This window comes from Cyrtonyx montezumae, unplaced genomic scaffold (assembly GCF_038088225.1).
Source record: "Cyrtonyx montezumae isolate F1298 unplaced genomic scaffold, pur_monq_1.0 scaffold_2, whole genome shotgun sequence".
NCBI classification, from domain to species: Eukaryota; Metazoa; Chordata; class Aves; order Galliformes; family Odontophoridae; genus Cyrtonyx; species Cyrtonyx montezumae.
In genome coordinates, this window is record NW_027071936.1 from 62024667 (window position 1) to 62033827 (window position 9161).

Sequence of the window (9161 nt, forward strand, 5' to 3'; positions counted from 1 at the left end):
GGGTCCTCATGCTTCTAAGATTTTTCCTAAGTTCTTGATATACCCTACCACCCAGCATTCTCTCTTTTTGGGGAAGGCTTCCTCCAGATAACATAAATGAGAGGGAATACATTCAGGGGAATTTATAACATGACTGTTAATTCAGCATTCCAAAGATGTGTAAGGAACTGAAAAGAGAATTTGGAAACCGGTCTAAACATTGTGTTGTTTGTGAAATTAGCTACTCCCTCTGGGATGTAACTGTCAATACTCAAATCATACATCATTGCATATAGGTACCAGGCAGGTGTCTCCATTTGTGCCCTTAATTGGTTGTATACATATACAACTCCAAAACAGAACATGATGAACTTTATAAGGAACCAATATGTTCGAAAAAACACAATGGGCTTTAATCCTAAGTGGAGAACAGAATCACAGTTGGCAGTTGCTAAAAGGAAGACATTTGGTACAGTGGACAGAGTCTGGCAGACTGCCCAGCATATAACATAGTCTATGAAGGTCAGTGTGAGCTACAGTGCTCAGTAACTCCATGACGTTAAGATATCTCCTTTCTTCTGCTAATGTTAAAAAGCTCAGATTCTGTTCAAAATTACATTCTCTAAAAATGTTGATGGTTTATGGACTACTTTGGCCTTGTTACATGACTAATTGGGTGGGAGACCCATGGACACACACCCCAGGAAATGGGAGGGGGGAAAGGAGTGACAGGCCTAAAATCCTTGCCCTCTACTCTGCCCTGGTAAGGCCTCATCTGGAGTACTGTGTCCAGTTCTAGGCTCCCTGGTACAAAAATGACAGGGATCTCCTCCAAGGTGGCCAGTGGAGAGCTACTAAGATGTTTATCCACTGGAGGCCAGGAACACCTCTCTTATGAGGAAAGGCTGAGAGACCTGGGTCTGTTTAGCCTTGAAAAAAGAAGACTCAGAGGGGATCCATGTCTATAAATATCTAAGGAGTAGGAGGCAAAGGAATGAGGATGGACTCTTCTCTGCAATGTGTGCAATCTGTCTATCTTCTAAGGAGAAAATTCAGAGGAACACGGAACTGGAGCATTAACTCTTAAAATCCTAGTGCCTTGCATGATTTTATGATGTGGAATATTGATAACAAAAATCATAAAACCATGACAACATCACATTAGTTTTCTCCCAGGATTTCAGCTAATGAAACCAAAATGACAAATGTGCAATAAGAAAAAATACTAAGAAGAGGCAAAGAGAGAGGCATTCTGGAAAAAAAATAATTCTTGTCTGCGTGCAGAGTTCCCTGGGGATGTTGGGTTCCTGGTTTGCTGCAGGTGGAGGAATTGGTGCTGCTCTGGTCTTTCTTTTTTAGGAGTTGCTGTGGAAGAAAGAAGGAGCAGCACATGGAAATGTGAGACGATAGAGAGCAGGGAGAGAGGGCAGCAGACCTGCAGCCTTCTAAGACTTGCTCTTCCTGTGTTGGGATTTTGGATGTTTTCCTTACCTGTTTAAGGTTGTCAGCTCATACTGTCCACTTCTTTTCTTTTTATTGAAGTCTCTTCCACTGGGTTGTTCAAATGATTACTAACTTTGACTCTTGCCCCTGTTCATACTGCATTTTTCCTTTTTATTCAACTTTTGGTGTATTAATGCTGCTTGGTTCTGTCTGGACTTTCTCGTTTTTTCTGGGGACGTTAGGCCCAAGCTTTTCCTATTTCAGTTCACATTCTCAGTTCTGCAGGTTTGGATCCGTTTCTGTCAGTAGTATGAGATATGTGTGCTTACAGAAACTGTTGTTCCTGTCTCTATTCCTGTGGGGTTTTTCCAGGGTTGAGTGTCTGGTTGTGGACATATCTTCGACTCTTAAGGTGTGAATGGGGATTGCCTGATCTCCAGCAACACAAACCTGGGTTCTGTTTTTGCATTATCCTGCTTATTCTCTTACTGAACTTGATTAACTTTGAGGGCCCAAGGAAACAGAACATGTACCTGGCATCATCCTTTGCGAGGCCAGTGATGAAAAATGTGAAGAAATGAAAATACATCACTTCACAGTCTCAGCTAGTTTGATCCCTTTTAGACTGGGATTTTGGAAAGGAATGCATAGATTTGCCATCCAAAATTTGATTCTCTTAACCAGACTTCTCTTAACAGAGAAAAACATCGCTTTCTTCACAATCACACTTTTTTCATGTCATCATTTTTTGGCAGTTAAGGACATTTGTGAACAACTATTGCCCAAGATGAAGCACAGGAAAAGTAAAACCTCATCGAAAACATCTGAGACCTCAGTAAGAATTGTAGCTACTTCCACTGAACCAGAGATTGGAGCAGTAGTTTCACAAAAACAAAGACTAATATTTTCATCTTTAACATTTTTTATAAAAAAAAAGAAAAATAGAGGGCAACAAAAACATAAAGCTTACTTTGCCATTACTGGTATACATTAACAATAGTGTATATTTTATGAGGGCTGCTCTGAAAGTAATGCTTCCTATTTTGTCATGTCAGCCTGCCATGTCAGAGGTAGATGTTGGTGGGATGGCAATAGAGACTTGTTGAATACCGTCACTTTTCTCCTTGCATGTGCCTCTATCCAGCCAGCACTGCATGGATATTTGTGTGCTCAGACAGCCCCAAATCTGTTCCCTAAGGACTGGAATTCAACTCAGCTTCTCCCATAGAATCATTTGAGTTGGAAGGGACTTTTAAAGGTCAGCTACTCCAGCTCTCCTGCAATGACGCCAGGTGCTCAGAACCCCATCAAGCCTGACCTTGAATGTCTCCAGGGGCAGGGCATCCATTGCATCCTGGAGGCTTCTCACACCATTGCTCTCAGCCCAGGACCTGGGTCAAATATCTCTGCTCAGTATCTTCTGTCATGGGGGCAACAGAGCATGGGCAGAAAATGGGCAATTTTTTGCCCTGGTCATCCACAGTACCAGAGAGAAGAACATGCAGTCTAATTGGGGTGACTGAATATGCCTGAAAAGGGGATGATGTGTTCAACTCACAGGTCAGACAGAACAAGAAGCAGAGAGAATCTCACTGTGAGCACAGACCCAGTCAAGTCAGCAGAGCCATGCCAGTTCAGTGAAGACTTGGAGACAATCCTTCAGATCCAGTGCCTACTGCTGATGTGCAGGAATGAGATGTCAGAGCCAAGCAGCTGGCACTGTAGATAGAAGAGGGATAAGCAAAGAAGGGCTTTGTCCACTACTACTATTGAACTAGATAATCTCAGTGGTCTTTTCCAACCACACTGATTCCGTGACAGCAAAGGGAGAAAGAGATAGATAAAGAACTTCTTGGTCCATGCAACAATGAGCAAGCCATAGTGGGCAAAGGGAAGGAGAGAAGAGAGGGATTTCAAAGCAGGGAGGACTGATCTAGGAAGGAGTGGAGACTGTGCTTAGCTCAGTTATTCCCTAGGCTGCGTAGCAGGGAGTGGGGAAGCAAAGAGAATCTTTGCTCTTGGACTGAGGACAGGAGGGAGGTGGTTAACAGCCTGCTGCCTCCCTGGGAATGGCAGTGACACCTGACTGGGAACTTGGGGAAAGAGTTGGCGGCTTATTAAAGCAGCTGGACCCCGGCTGAACCCCATGACTATGCGCTAGGATTGCTGTGTGCCCCTTGATAACTCACAGCTGCTGATAAAGTCCACTGGTAATGGCTTTTTGCTAATGAGAAAAGTGCCGCTGATTATGACAAATAGCCTTGGACCAACAGGCTAAGCTGCTACATAGGCTCCCAATTGTCAGTCTGGGTGATTTTTGCATTTCATTATTTCTTTCCTGACGTCCAGGCTCCTTCTATCCTTAACGTACTCCCAGAGACGTGTGTCACAATTTTAATAACACTTCTTTATCTCAATTTTTCCCCTCTCTCCATGGGAGCTGGAAACAAAAGGCTGTTACAGAAATAATGTTTAACCTCGCTCATGTGCTGCAGAAAAAGAAACCCCCACAGCTATTGTTCAAGAATTAAAAAGGCATAAATAGGGCACACAGAGCCCACTCAACCCTTAAAGACTGATTCTTAAAATAGCTATTATTACTATTATTTAGAGCTCTCTCACGTACAGTTTCAAGGCCTGCCTTGTTTTTTTCTCTCCTCCTGTGGCAAAAGTATAGCACACATCTAAGCACAGAGGGTGAAGCCTTAGTGGACAGTGACATCATCAAGCTGTTTTGAATGCCTTCTAATAATAGCAATATTATTTTAGAAGGAGGAACCAACAGAAACAAACAAATCAACAAAAGCCACCAATTATTCAGAATAAACTTGCTGTCATCTATGTAATTTGTTTCAATCATCTTTTATCCTAAAAAAAAGAGGGAAGCGTGAAATCCATTGTGTGCATGCAGCAGAACCAAGAGCAACATACATCCTAAGACCAGGTGTAAAAATGATGCTATTCTGCCTTTAAACTCACAAAAGAGCAGCCAACAACTGTAGTACACTGAGTCCTCTCCAGCTCACACGTCACTACGATTCATCAGAGAAGACCCCTACTTTTTTGAGGATCCTTTTCTGCCTATGACCCTTGGCTAGCAGATCGGGCTGAAAGTATTCTTTGAGTACAAGCTCATGCTGCCTGCTGGGCTTCTCATGTTCTATTATCTCATCAGGAGTAACAGGGGCATACCACAGTCAAGTATCTTGCAGTGATATCGGAGAAGGTATGGTGTGGGAGCTGCGTCGGGGCTGTTGTGTTTTCAGGAATAACATTTCTTTTACAAGTGCTATAGCTACATTTTATCAACAATATTAAAATCATCCACGTTGGAAAAGAAAATTGAGCTTAAGCCCTTGTTATTCCCTCTATGATATATAACTTGTAATGAAAGGATTCCTGCCTTGTTTTTTTGTAAGCATCTTGAGAAACAGCAGGCTGCCTAAGCTTTGTCATCCCAAGATTCAGGTGAAGAGAGATGAATCTTTAGATGGTCTTGGAGAACTTACAGATTTTGGAAGATGTTATAAATACAAAAGAAAATTATAGAATCTATTCTGAGTTTGTTTCCTTTAAATATCCTGTGCCAAAACTCTGGATTTCTCACTGTCTATAAAGTCAAACTTGAAAAGAAAAGGCCATATGAAATTTTCCTACCAAAGACTAAAATTAAAAAATATATATCTTATTTTCTACAAAAATAAAAATCTTTCTAACTTAACAGCAGTACTCATGCTCATGCTGTTCAGCGTGGTTATTTGAATCTGATCATTACAAAGAAGTTTGCAAATAGATTTATTTGCTGTACTGCCTCTTTGCAAGAGAACTCTTCACATTCTCAATCTTATTCTTGATAGGAAGGTTTGCTGGATACAAATATCACACGCGGCTCACACAAGTAGTATCAACTGTGAGCACTGGTGCAAGATCAGAGCCAGAGAATTAATGCACAATCAATTACAAAATCACTCGCAGAGCAGCAGCCAGATAATAATCGCTTCCTCTGTGGAGAAAAATCTTTGCAAGCTCCTGCTGTCCCTTCAGGACTGCTTTGCTTTGCTTTGCTCTACCTAACAAACTGCTGGAAGTCAGCTTTCAACTGGGGCTCTCTATTGGCATCAAAATCTTGGGTTGACACAACAGACTGTTCACACACGTTTCCCATTTTGAGTTTTAGCAGACAATATTCTACCAGCCCTGGATATTCACATCTTAAAAAAGGAAAACCAAAACCAACAAAGCAGCTGCCAGGCTCTGATTCCTGGTGACAGCTTTCTCCTTCTCACTTGCCAGTGGACTCAAGGCACTTCCTCGAAGAGTGATCACATCAGGTTGACCCCAAAGAGATTGTCAAAAAATAAAAAATAGTATAAAATAAAAAGCCCTGCTGTTTTCCTGCAGCTAACCTCCAGCCTGCTTTTCTCCCTCCATAATCTGGTCTTTCTTCGTCACTGACAAATGTCTGGAAACTGCCTAGAGCACCACAGATGCCACTGTAGGTTATTTGAATATGACCATAACAGAGGTCACACACAAGTTTCTGCTAGCTGAAGAGATTTTAACATTTCAGTCTGCATCTGTTTCTGATGCTGTGAACATGGAAAATCATGATTGTGCCTAAATCAATCCTTCCCAGCAGCTAGAAATTTTATAGTGCATTAATCTGAAGACATCTACTTAAACAACAAGAACAGAGAAATGTTACTATTTTTCATTAATTAAACTGGAATTTTAAATTGTGATTTTTCAGATTTTTTTTCTTTGTAATGGTATTTGTAGTTTCATTTTCTTTTACACTGTTTATGCATAGCTTTTCCTGGCTTGACAGATTATTATGTTTAGTATTTAATCTCTTCTGTATTGTGAAGCACTTCCCCAAATCCCAGTTTGGCTGCTGTAAATGTGAGGGCATTGTTTTAAAGAAATATTTGTACGTTTAGGTCTATTGACCATTTATACTATTATTTAAAGGGGTCACAGAAAAGGGCAGTGGTTATTAAAACAGAGAGGGTAAGCAAAAGCAGGAGAGAGGCAGAGGGAGCAAGAGGTAAGAAACTCATAATGGGATTTTTCATGTGGAACGATCATTTTATCTAATACGTCTGAAAATGTAATCCATTACTACTAATTACCATGCTGGCACTGAAATACAGGATCACACTTCCTTCAGATCCAGATAGGGGCCCAAATCTCTGTGCTCATTGTTCTTCCCATCCCACCTATTCTCCCTCCCCTTCTGTTTCTCCAAGAAGAAATTCAGGCCCTCGGACATTAGTGAGGAAGGGCCTGAGGTCTCCCTATCGTCCTAAAGCAGAAGCTAAACAATATTAGCCAATCATTTTTGATAGATGAAGCATGGAAATTAGTTCCAGAGTTTAACTGATAACTGAAACCACACAGTTACATTCCATTATGGCAGCCTTAATTGATGAGCTCATTAAGCCCATTATTAGAGAAATTGATTTCAAATAGGCACTTAAAACTGGCTGGCAAAAGAAAAAGGTGAAGAGATACCGTACAATGTGAAGAAAGTAACTAAAATACATAATGAAGCAAGTAATTTTATAGGTTTGTTTAATGAAAGCCTCAAGAGCATATTAGTTGCTGTGTGGATTTTAAACACTCATTTTATGTACTAATAAAGCTCATGTCCATTATGGGACTTCTGAATGCTTCCAATCTTTAATGCAGCTTTGCTACTAATTAATTAATTAACCCCAGCTGAAGCAATCAATTAGTCATGCAGAATCGACACTTGAAAGGTCTGCCAGGTAGCAGTGGGTAGCAGCACAGAACAGTGAAGGAGAAGTTTCTTTTGTAATTATTATTACGCTTTAATCGTCACAGGAAAAAAAGCAAACAGGACTAAAATTTAAAAGCTATTTTAGCAGCATAGTAAAAAAGAGCTGATTAAGGCTCTGACCTTAGATTATTTCACAGGATAAAGCAGTGGAACAGTACAGGGAATTTTAGAGGCCGTTTCAGGTTGGAGAAGCACAACACAGACGGTAAATGTTTGATAAGTTCATCTCAAGCAGCTGCTGCCACTCAGAGTAAATGCAGGCTGCTGCAACGTCCTGGACAGCTGCGTGGAAGACTGCATACCTGCGGGCTGAGAAAGTAAGCACATGCATTAAATGTAGTCATAATAAACCTCCTGAGAGCAAATCTTCTGTTTATAGCGCTTGATTGGAAAAACAAAAGCAGAAAACCGTTCCCTGCCCTATTAGCACCTTTTGTGCCTTTCCATATCCTTCTTCTACCTTCTCTCGTGTTCAAACAGAGTGCTAGTGTTCAAAAGGCTCTGTATAAATGGTCCTTCGTTAAACAAAGCTCATCAGCCATGACCAATTAACCCCAGATGTAAAGTGAGATTGCTGTCTATGTGAGTTTATGTGTGGATGAGCTGCTCTGCTGGAAGACCAACCTGAGGGTTTTCCCACTGGGAGGAAAAGTACAGGAGATTTCACTGAGAAGAGGGATCACAAAATGGAGTCTGACAGTATTTCTTTTAAAGGATTGCTACTATTATTTTTGTCATCATTAGCATCAATTAAAAAACAAACAAAACAAACAAACAAAAAACCACTGAGCTTGGCCAGCTTGCTGTTACTGTCCTGAAGACTCTTAGCTTGTCCTGAAGATCTCTTCTTGGTGGTGGTGGAGTCACTAGATAAATACGTTTTGGAACATGGCATTTTGATTTCAGCCTTGGGGCCACATTTATTTGCTGTATTCACGCCAGCACGAAGGTTAACATATCCCCCCTTGCTCATTCTTGGCAGTCTCATTCAGCACAGGTCCTTCCAAGACTGCATTTTAGGGTGAACACACTCTCCCTGTGCCCGGCTGAAGGAACTTACAGGTCCTGTCCAAGAGTGGGTCTAGGCACCTAATGGATGAACACCACAACATCAAAGAATAGGTTCCCAATCCTTCACTGGCTCTTGAATCATCTTCGCAGAATTGGCATATATAGTCAAAATTTTCAGGAGACAGAGTGAGATGACTATTCAAACAGAGATCTTCTGGAATATCACCTAGACCTGCTTGAAGCAATCCAACTTGCTACATGGTAATCAAGGAATTAATATCAAGAGGTACTGCTGCAAAGGAGAAGATGCTCTGATGGAATCTTCCCTCTCATGGACAAACCTGGATGACAATTAGTCACAGCAAGATTGATGGTGCAAATGGTGACTTGCTGATCAAAGCAAATATGATTCTAGACTGTGTCAGACAGGACATTTTAAAGCAGAAGTAAGGAAATACTGGATACAGAAACTTAGCACCAGACTTCAGCTTAATAAAGGAATACAGTTCCAAACACAGTGATAAAGTTCAAAAGAAAGATAAGTTCAAAGTGAATTGGGGCAGAGATAAAATACAAAAATACCTTGAGAAATGGAAGCCTTTGTTTTTAAGAGAGCTTTGATGCTTAGCTTGGCAAAATGAAGGCTGATATGTGATATAGATCTATCTATAAATATACCAAAAGAGAATCCTCTCCAGCAGGCTGAAAAGCTATTTAGGCTAAAGGGTAGAGTTGTCACCACAGCGAATGCAAATCAATAAATAATATTTGAAAAATAAAATTTGAATTGACCATATATAAACTTAGACTGAAAATTAAAATAAATTTACCATCAGAGGTTTGAGATTTCAGAACAGCCCCCAAGTAGGAAAAGTTAGACAAGGGAATCTGAAGGATTTCAGAAGGACAAATATTTTTTATTTAT